Source organism: Erythrolamprus reginae, chromosome 1 (assembly GCF_031021105.1).
Source record: "Erythrolamprus reginae isolate rEryReg1 chromosome 1, rEryReg1.hap1, whole genome shotgun sequence".
NCBI lineage: Eukaryota > Metazoa > Chordata > Lepidosauria > Squamata > Dipsadidae > Erythrolamprus > Erythrolamprus reginae.
The window spans coordinates 298,343,692-298,353,867 of NC_091950.1; the positions used below are offsets into that span (position 1 = coordinate 298,343,692).

At 37.7% G+C, this 10,176-nt stretch overlaps 1 protein-coding gene across 2 annotated transcripts in view; it reads left to right on the top strand.

The window, feature by feature from the left end:
• Positions 1–9,158, top strand: part of FOXO3 (forkhead box O3) — a 174,294-nt gene extending 165,136 nt beyond the window's left edge. Inside the window, exons 3-4 of one of the 2 annotated variants that reach the window (XR_011557408.1) lie at positions 2,134–2,321; positions 3,779–3,823. The gene's annotated coding sequence lies outside the window, so the exon portion shown is untranslated. Of the gene's footprint in view, positions 1–2,133 lie in introns of both variants that reach the window. The other variant, XM_070733361.1, reaches the window with a different exon arrangement.
• The last annotated feature ends 1,018 nt before the right edge of the window (positions 9,159–10,176 follow it).

Genomic DNA, 10,176 nt, shown 5'->3' on the forward strand with positions numbered 1-10,176 from the left:
ATAGTACTGAATAAACTAAACAATTGAACTGCTCTAAAGTAATTGTTATTAATACAACCATTTAGTGAGAGCCATAAATCAGACACACTAGCATATAAATCAATAGAAATAATTTGTGGATTGAACACAATGTATTAATATATAACTTGCTTTATCCCTGAAAATGGTGAGAAAAAAACAACTGTTGTTCATTAATTCTTCCTATGTTTTCTGTCATACGCTATGATCTCACTATGCACATAAAAGAATTTATGTAGCATAAATTCCTATTGGTGGGATGAAACTCAGTTTTACTTGCAGTACATTTACTATTTCTTTCACTTTGGAGTACATTAGGGGATCATCTTTCCTTTTTTAACTATTGTAATTTCAAATACATCATAATTAAAGACTGCAGGAACTAAATGGGGTGCTAATCTACATCATTAGTATTTTAAGGACTCTTTCTTTGCCACTTTTATTGAGATCAGAACCTCAGACATTTAATTTCAAGTGAACATTGTGGAATGAATTTAGATGATCACTTATAGCTTTTGAGGTCAAGCAGCATAAATATAGGCTAGCCAGAATATTGTTTTACTCCACTGGATAGGATAGAATTAAGCATGATGGGGAGCCACAGTTTATAGCCACTTCCACAAGTATATTGTAAATACAAGCTATTTCTCACGTTTGTTTTACAAACTCATCTATATGTCTGTCTGTCTGTCATCTGTCTGTCTGTCTGTCTGTCTGTCTGTCCGTCCGTCCGTCCGTCCGTCCGTCCGTCCGTCCGTCCGTCCGTCCGTCCGTCCGTCCGTCCGTCCGTCCGTCCGTCCATCCATCCATCCATCCATCCATCCATCCATCCATCCATCCATCTATCTATCTATCTATCTATCTATCTATCTATCTATCTATCTATCTGAATCTGTCCAGTTCATATGAACTCTGATCAAGTCACCTTTTGTGAAATGATCCTGTAAACCAGCCCCACTTTTGAGATTGTATTTAGGGACTCTTGTATTTAGGGTCTCTTTTTTGGTAAAAACCAAAAAAAGATTTAACAGATTAGCAGAGTTGGAAGGGAGCTTTAGGATAAGTCAAGGTACACAAGAATTGACAGATGTATCCTCGTCCCGATTTACATGGGTCAACAAATATTAATCATATACTAAACAGAATTCTTGTTAACCAACCCAACTCCCTGATGCTTACATTTGGTCTTATAACAAATTGTTTTTAAAAGCAAGAATGAAGTTTGACTACACCAATGTGCAATGTTTGTTATTATTCTTCAATCTTGCCTGTCAGAATTCTTACAGGATGCATTTGAAAGTAGTTGTCATACCTGAAGGTGTTCCCTTTGTATTTAAGATGTAGCCAAGGCAGTTGAAGGGTGAAAAATAGAACTGCGCATAATTGTGTAATGTCTGAGGCTATTTATTAAATGCTTATGCTCCCAGAAGCATAGCTTGTAACGAATATTACGTATTACGGTTTGCATAACTCTGTTCATTTACTAGGAACCCTCAAACCAAAACATTGTTACGTATTTATTAGTAGAACTCTTCCATGATTTCCTAATTAAAAACAACAAAAACAATCCCAGAGCTAGGACACAATAATCAGTCTAGGGTTGTGCTGATATATTGTCACTGCTTTTACACCAGTATAGAATAGAATAGAATAAAAATTTTATTGGCCAAGTGTGATTGGACACACAAGGAATTTGTCTTGGTGCACATGCTCTCAGCGTACATAAAATAAAATATACATTTGTCAAGAATCATGTGGTACAACACTTAATGATTGTCATAGGGGTCAAATAAGCAATGAAGAAGCAATATTAATAAAAATCTTAGGATATAAGCAATAAGTTACAGTCATACAGTCAACATGGGAGGAAATGGGTGAAAGGAATGATGAGAAAAACTAGTAGAATAGAAGTGCAGATTTAGTAGAAAGACTGACAGTGTTGAGGGAATTATTTGTTTAGTAGAGTATCAAGGATACCTGCAAAATCACAAATCTGGGTTTCCCCAAAGTGATTTGAAAATTTCTGGAAGTGCGTGCTTAAGATTATTTGTTTTCCTCAACCGTTTGTGTGTAATGACTAACTAAATGTTATATTATTTTTTCCCCCTCTTCCAGGCCCTTCATCCAACATGGATCTTAAAGAAAAAAAAATCCTTGCCAAAATCAACTGTCAGCAAAGACAGGGATATCGTTTACAGCATTTGTGAACCCTGCATTCTTTTCCTAACGAAACGAGAGACTGTTAGCGAGCCCCAGAACTTGAGGAAAGAAACTGCTTTATCTGGAACTGAACTCATTTTGAAGTATGCAAATTTTTCTTACTGTAGGGTGATCCACCACCAACTTGAGGATACGTTGGTTCAGCCACCATTCTGTTTCAGAAAACTGTGTAGCCGTTACCGTAGTGTGCTTGTCAATCAACAGATGGCGTTCCAAAATGGCGATGGGTTGCAGGATGCTTTTAGGTTGGCTTTTGTTCCTGAGGGTTCCCACCCTTCTGAAGGTGTGAGGGATGCTTTCTCCCCCTCCTCTCTGTGTAATCCTTTACTTGCCCCTTTTTAAATGTGCCAATTCCTAATGAAAATTAAATATACAACAATAGGCTTGAAATATCAACAGCACTTGAAATACCAATACACTTTCCAGCTGTGTTAAACTCTTGCAGCAATACAAGTGACGAGTATGGTGGCACTTTAAAGACTTAGCAAATTGGGCGTATGACATAGATCAGGTTCTAAGATCAGATGGTAAGGAACAACAGTAAGGGGAGAGAGAAATGAAGTGTGAGAGAGAGAGAGAGAAATGCCCTCTGCATTTTGTTTCCATCTTCAAGATAGCATTCCAGATGGAGGGTATCATGAAACTTTGTTCTTTAAGGTGCCACTGAACTCGTTGTGGACTCCTGCAATCGTCAAGAGTACAACCAACCAGTTGAGTTCAAGAGTTAGTTTGAAAGATAATGTCTGTATTTGCTTTGGTGTTTTTATGTGGGGATTGGCTAGCTAACTCATTGCTTCTCAACCGGTCCCTACAACTCTCCAACCAAATATTTTCCTAATCTTGTACGTGTTTCTTTTTCTTTTGGTACCAAGAAGAGGGTGGATTTTACCTCACAAAATTAGCCACCACTAATGTTGCATCCTAACCGAGGCTCAGTTGGTGTGAGAGGAAAAGGGCATTTCATTGTGGGGAGAACCAGTGACTCTTATCTAAATCCAAACGCCGCAGTAAATTTTTGCTTTTCTGTTTGTCCCTCTAGCTTTAGCAATTGGCCAATCGGAGGTGCATTGTTTACCACTTGCCAAATATAACCACATAGAAGGCAACGGCTTGCTTTCAAATTATTACTCTTATTAATAATAACAACACAAAACCTAAAAGAAAAAAAAACGAGTATATTGCATGAGAACGGAGTTTTATGTATCTGTAATATCCAAGGCTTGGATGATTTATTTCATTCATAATCATTTATTCATCTTTCTCTTCCTTATTCTTTTCCTCTTGGGATACACGGTGGAAACTGGAAAAAAAAGAAAAGGTGGTTAGGAAGGAGACCAAGAGAGGGAAAATCCATACCAAGAGCTTTTCACAGGAGCGTAGATTGTAACTGGATAAATTCCATTGAAAAAACAAAGTAGTTTTTATATATTTTGCTTATAGGGATTTCTTTTTGTAAATTTATATAGTAATAATGACTGAAAGTTATGGTGCTGTGCAAGTCCTGTTTAATTACTTTTTATTGGTCTTTTTTCATGTGAAGGTGGGACAGAGAAGGGAAGAAAGAAATAGGGGAGAAACCTTGATGGTACGTTTTGATTTTATTTTTTATTTTTTAATGGTGTGAAGACACTTTGGCTTAGGACAAACATATACATATTTCTCCAAAGTGATATATGAAGAACCTTTTTTTGGCATAAAAGCAGAATGCGTATAAATATATAAATATATTTTATTATGTACAGAAAACAGATCATTATGCATGATTGTTAAGAGAACAGACTAGCATTTTAACCCAAAGTGTCAGTGCATGAGTTTCTACCAGCAAGTGCATCATCTTATCTGAGTGGGTGCAATTCCTCCCAGCTGCCACCTTTCTCTGCGTGTGCACATGAAAGCATTCAAGCACATTCACACACACACACTCACACATACATCGGTGGGCCCCGTATTGCTCTTCTTTTTCAACTCCTGAAGTAATATTGGTGAAATAACAGCTCCTTGTGTGATGGAAGTTTTGTTTCGTCCTGTAGCTGCTTCCTCCTCGTGTTGCGCTATTCTCTAGATCCAACACATGAAATCCACCGTGCAGTTCATAACTTCAAACAATGACGAATTCTGTGCTGTTGTGGTTCTAAATAGCTCATAGAATATACACTCTCAGACTAGTGAAATGATTTTTATCATTTTCCAAATAAATACAGACTATTTTTTTAACAATTAAGGTGGTATATTTGCCTATGGCAGGGCATAGTTTTTAATCACGTTTCTTTTAATTATATAGAACCAATGTGCGTGCTTGTTGTTCACATTGGAAAGGGCTTCCCTGAAAGGAATACCTTATTATAAAAATGTCATCTGTTCCAGGAGCTTAAGAAAAGTATTGACTTATCTTGAGAGACTCAGTTACAGGTACCTACTACCAAAGCTAGTTAAGAATGTTGCTCACACGCCTTTACTAAATATGAGTATCTGGCACATCGTTCTATGTGAATTAAGCCAATGATGATATTTTGGGATGCTTGTTGTTATTTTGTTCTTTGAAATGGAAAAAAAAATGTATTTGGTGATGGACGATTTATTTGCAAAATTCTGTCTTTGTCTTCTCAACAGAAAAACTCTGTGCATAAAAAAAAAATATCCGGTACTGTACAAAGTTTATGGTTTCCTCTACTTTGACTGGGTTTCCTTTCGATACTTGAAAATGCAATATTATATCAGGAAGCTGATGCAGAAAAAGGAATAGATTCTTCATTTCTCAGCTCTAATTTTAATCAGGTGACCAGCATGCAACGACACCAAAATGGCAGCCAGTACGCAGTGACATCATCACACAAAATGGCGTAATTATGTACTTGCATTTCAACATCTAACGCAAGTACATAAGATGCAATCTTTCTGTGATATTGTCACAGCTACTTTATCATTTGCCTCACCCCCAACTCCAGTGATTAATGGGCATGAAATAAAGTACCATATTTTTAACTCGGCCATAACTTATTGCAGGTTTTAAATCCCATTGATTTCAATCCAATTTAGTACTCACCATAAATACCAGTAAGGCTTTGAGACTAAAGTCCTGAGACTAAAGTCCTATCAACCTCAATGACATTATAGTAAGCATGCATTAATCAGATTGCATGTTTGAAGTAGTAAGCAGTTAATGGTGCTGTTGTATTGGCGGGTGCTCGGCTATAGATTTCCATAGGAAAAGCTCCATCTGCTCAGTTAGCATCTGTGCTTTTATTTCAATCATAAAAAGCAAATTGGGGAGGGGGGGAAAGAACCTGAGCAAAGTGATAGTGCACGGGCATTTATGTAACATTTCCAGGTTCTGCCCTAAAGCATCTTTGGGAATATGCTGCTCATCAATGGCAAATAATATTGACCTATATAAATCCTTGGCTTAATGCAATGTAAGGCAGCTGTGACCTGATTTTTTATAGTTCCCTGAGAGATTGGGGAACAATCAGGGCATCCCAGGCACATATTAAAAGTAATAATAGTGGTAACAAAGAATCCTTCTGGGGCTGGGGAGGCAAAAATTACAAACTTATTCAAGCCAAGTTAGTGGTACTACAGGCACTTTGATAACATTGGCTTCAACAGGATAAATTCAGATCCTAGGATCCCAGTGGATGACAATGGCAATAAAACTGCACTTTTTGGGGGGAGGAAAAACCACACACAGTCATTTGAAATTCAGATGCTATTAGAGTCAATACCGGCAAATGTAAGCCTCATTCTATCCAGGTTTATCCACAAGTGTCTCAGAGGTTATAGAAATGTTTCCCAAATCAGCCTCCTCCCTCTGAATTAGAGTCACAGCATTGAAACTAACAAGCTCTTGACTAGGCTGATTGGCAAGTATTATTTTTTTTCCTAGAGTTGACGATCAAGCTAGGGAACACGGTATGCTGCACTATTTCCCCAATCACAGGAACCTTTAATGTAAAACAATTGCATGGAAATCCATCCATTTGCTCTATGTCACTTTTTAAAAAACTATTGTTTGTGCCTCTGCCTCTCACATTATAAATAATTCCACATTTGAGGTACTGTCCCCAACTGGGAACCCAATGGTAAACTTTTGCTCTCAAGGATACTTGCTAGCCAATAGACTGCTGCTTATAGCCTTAAGCTTCCTGTATTATCTTTTGCCAGTAGGATGGCTACAAAATATACAGTGGCTTAACCCAATTTTCTTCCCTGGTTATAAGCATGCTGTTTCTATTGGCTTAAAGGAGTCAGGTGCTAGGCATAAGCAAGCAACCAATAAATCCTCAGATACTGGTCTAGTTCAGGTATAACACTAAACCAAGGATTCGAGGCTGTGTATGGCCCACAGGTCAAATGGCAATATGTCAGATATTATGAGGCTTTTATTAGAGAAAGAAAGTCATCAGGCAGCCCCTGCATTAAATTGTGGCTTAGTGTTATGGGAATGGGCTGTTGTGAACATTTCTTCCTCTCGACCAGCAGTTTAGGAGACAGATACTTTCACATTCAGTGTGGAATACATCATGGCTTACCGTCACATTTGTAAGCCCAAGAAGTCTGCATAATTTGGTCCTTGTTTTCATAAGCATTGGCATCCTTCAGTCTCGAAAGACCATGGTATCATGCTCTGGATTTCCCAGAGCATGAGGCCTGGGTAGGTTTTGTATAAGCATGGTGGGAATAATTCAATTTTTAAGGTGGGATCAGGTAGAACGTCCCCATTTATTCATTTACACCTGCGTCACTTTTTCACACCAAATTGAAAATCGCTAATGGATAAAAACCTATTGCAAACAATGAGGTAAAAGCTGCTCCACTCCTTGACTTTGCACAGGGAAGATAAGCAAGGGAGGAGTCCAGGTTCAAGGAGCAACCGAGTCTACGGAGAGGGGCGGCATACAAATCTAATAAATAATAATAATAATAATAACTGGGGAGTTGAGTCCGAGGAATAGGGCGGCATAGAAATGTAATGAATAAATAAACGAAAATTATTATTGTTATTATTTATTAGATTTGTATGCCGCCCCTCTCCGTAGACTCGGGGCGGCATACAAATCTAATAAATAATAATAATAATTATTATTATTATGTTCCCCTACCTGATACTTTCTAGATGTATGGAGAACAACAACTTCCAGAATTCCCCAATCAGCCAATAAACACTGATTTGCACTGTGCTGATTTGTACAGTACAAATCAGAATGGCCAACCAATGAGTTTTCAAACCCCAAAATTTTAAATTCAGCCATCAAACCAAATTATTTCATGTTCATTGAAAGCTAATCAGTTGATTGGGACCCTTTTGACAATGAGGCATCCTCTTTTGAAAGGCAAATGTCAACCCCTAACCTTGTAATGTAGTAGTCCCAAAGCTCCACATAAAATGATTTGAATTTGCAAAGCATATATCGGCATGCGGGAATGCCGGAAACCAGAAGATGTGCGGGAAAATGATAGGGAAGGTTCACTAGGAAACCAGAAGATGAACCAGGAAGATGATCTTCCAGATTCCGGTGAGCGCAGGTGTGCGCTCCAATTTCAGCACTTGGTGCTGAAAAGGTTCACCAACATTGATATACGGTTTGCAAATTCAAATCATTTATGTGGAGCTTTGGGACTACTGCACTACAAGATTAGGGGTTGACGTTTGCCTTTCAAAAGATGGAACCTAATTGTAAAAAGTGTCCTAATCAACTGGTTAGCTTTCAGCACACGTGCTCACCGGATCCTAGAAGATCATCTTCCTGGTGCATCTTCCGGTTTCCTAGTGAATCTTCCCGATCATTTTCCTGTGCATATTCCGGTTTCTGGCATTCCCACACGGGTGAAGACCAGTTGGCCAGTTCACAGAAATCCGGAAGAGCAACGGGTGACAGTTCACCTGCCTGGAGAGATGGCTCTGCACACCACTTCCGGCACACATGCCATAGGTTCTCCATTACCGCCATCTATCATCCCAACTATCCATCAGTTAACACGTAAGGTTATCACATTCTTGAGGAGTTCCCTTTTTATGTGGATAAATTAGATTCCATTATTCTGTTAGTGGGACTATCCTTGTAAAATAGAATCAAATAACTCCCATCACCCTAATTTTTGAATTATGAACCCGTTAAAAATTGATAAGGGTTTGGCACAGATACACAAGCAATTTCTCTTTAGCTCATACCATTCTCTTTTTAGATTGCATCTTCTCTGTTTTTATAGTTGCAGGAATATTGTTTTTCCTAAATTGTAAGTTAACCAATCTGCTGCCCATTATAGCTATCTTAAGAAAAAAAATGCAATAGGTTGCTTTTGAAAAACGACGTAACTTCTTGGCAATCAATCTCCGTTCGTTACATTCTTTGCATGATGTACATCAGAAATACCAGCTGATAAGGAAGGGGACCAGATACTTGCTATCAAGAGGGGTGCGGGATATATTGTACATTTTGGCTTCATGTATGAAACTTTTTTTAATTGAAAAAAAAAAGTTGTATGAGTGGACAAAACATGTATACAGTATCTGTAAACTGTCTTGTCTGGATTATTTCTTTCACTGTTGAGCCACATACTTTTGAAGAATATATTCTATCACTGCCTTAGTACATGGCCATCTTTTACAGGGATATACAATTTTTACTTTTTGTATGAGCTACTTTCATTTGAAAGCTGGCACTGTCATAAACTTAGCGGAGGCTTTTCTGAAACCAAATGCTGACATAGGTGAATATACTACCTTACTACATAACAATTGGATGTCAGTTTGATTTGGAAATCTGTCCCTTTTGCAAATGAAAATAGTGGTGCAGAGCTTAACTCCACTTGATGTTAGTAGATAATTGCCTTGTGTACTCCCATTCTCAACAGTAATCTAGTTTGTAAAATAAAAAGTGTGATGCATGTAAATAAAGCATAATGGATCTCTATGCTGAAAATATAGACTCATTTGTCTTTTATTTACTTTGTGTTTGTGGAAATCAGATCTCTTAAGAGAGAGAGAGAGAGAGAGAGAAATAATAATTCCTGGGAAGAATGCATTATTTGTTGTTGTAGATTGCTTAAGCTGTGTAGTGAAAAATAAACACGCTGACTGATACTGGGAACTAACCTTTTCACTACTTCCAATTTTACACTTCCTGCATGTTGAAAGCAGGAGGAGGACCTACTGTTTTCCATTTATATGCTTATTTTTTTCTTTTTAGCCGAACTCATTTAGACTTGGATTCCAAACCCACTTTGGTTTGCTGAAGTACCACGATAACCTATAAAACGCTCCCATTTTATAGACTCATTGCCTTTGAATAAAGTAAAAAAATCACAAAACTCCTTAGAAGACTTGGATGAATGAAATTAGGAAAAATGTACTGAATCTCATCTGATGGAATTGGAGCATTGAGTAAAAGTCCCGAAGATGTTTCCTTTCATGTTTACAAGTATCAAAATGGTTCAGCTTCTTTTCTAGGAGGTAGAAAGTAGATATTTGCTATGTTTATACAGTTCAAAATGTTTAGTTCAAAGATTGAAATCATGTAAGTAAAATATTTAGCCTTGCCACATCAAGACTTTACACACATGTCAGTTTGTCACAGGCTCCAAATGGCTTTAGTAGTCTCCTTCCACCAAGCTGTGTCCTCATATAACTTCTGGCCTTGAGGCATGATTGACATTGACTTAACTCCACACCCAGGTGGCTCAAAACACAAAAATGTGGGGTTGTGGGTTTTTTTTAGCAACCTCCTCTCAAGATGCTTTGGATGAGACCTCAGGGATGGGAGGTTGTGTAACTGAAGGCAAATATGCTGAAGGAATTGTAAAAAAATAATAATAATAATGCTAAATTAGGGTTAATGAAAAGTTGGAAAAAGTCACTGAGCTCAAATATTTATTTATTTATTTGATTTGATTTGATTTGATTTGATTTATATGCCCCCCCACCCTCCGAAGACTCAGGGC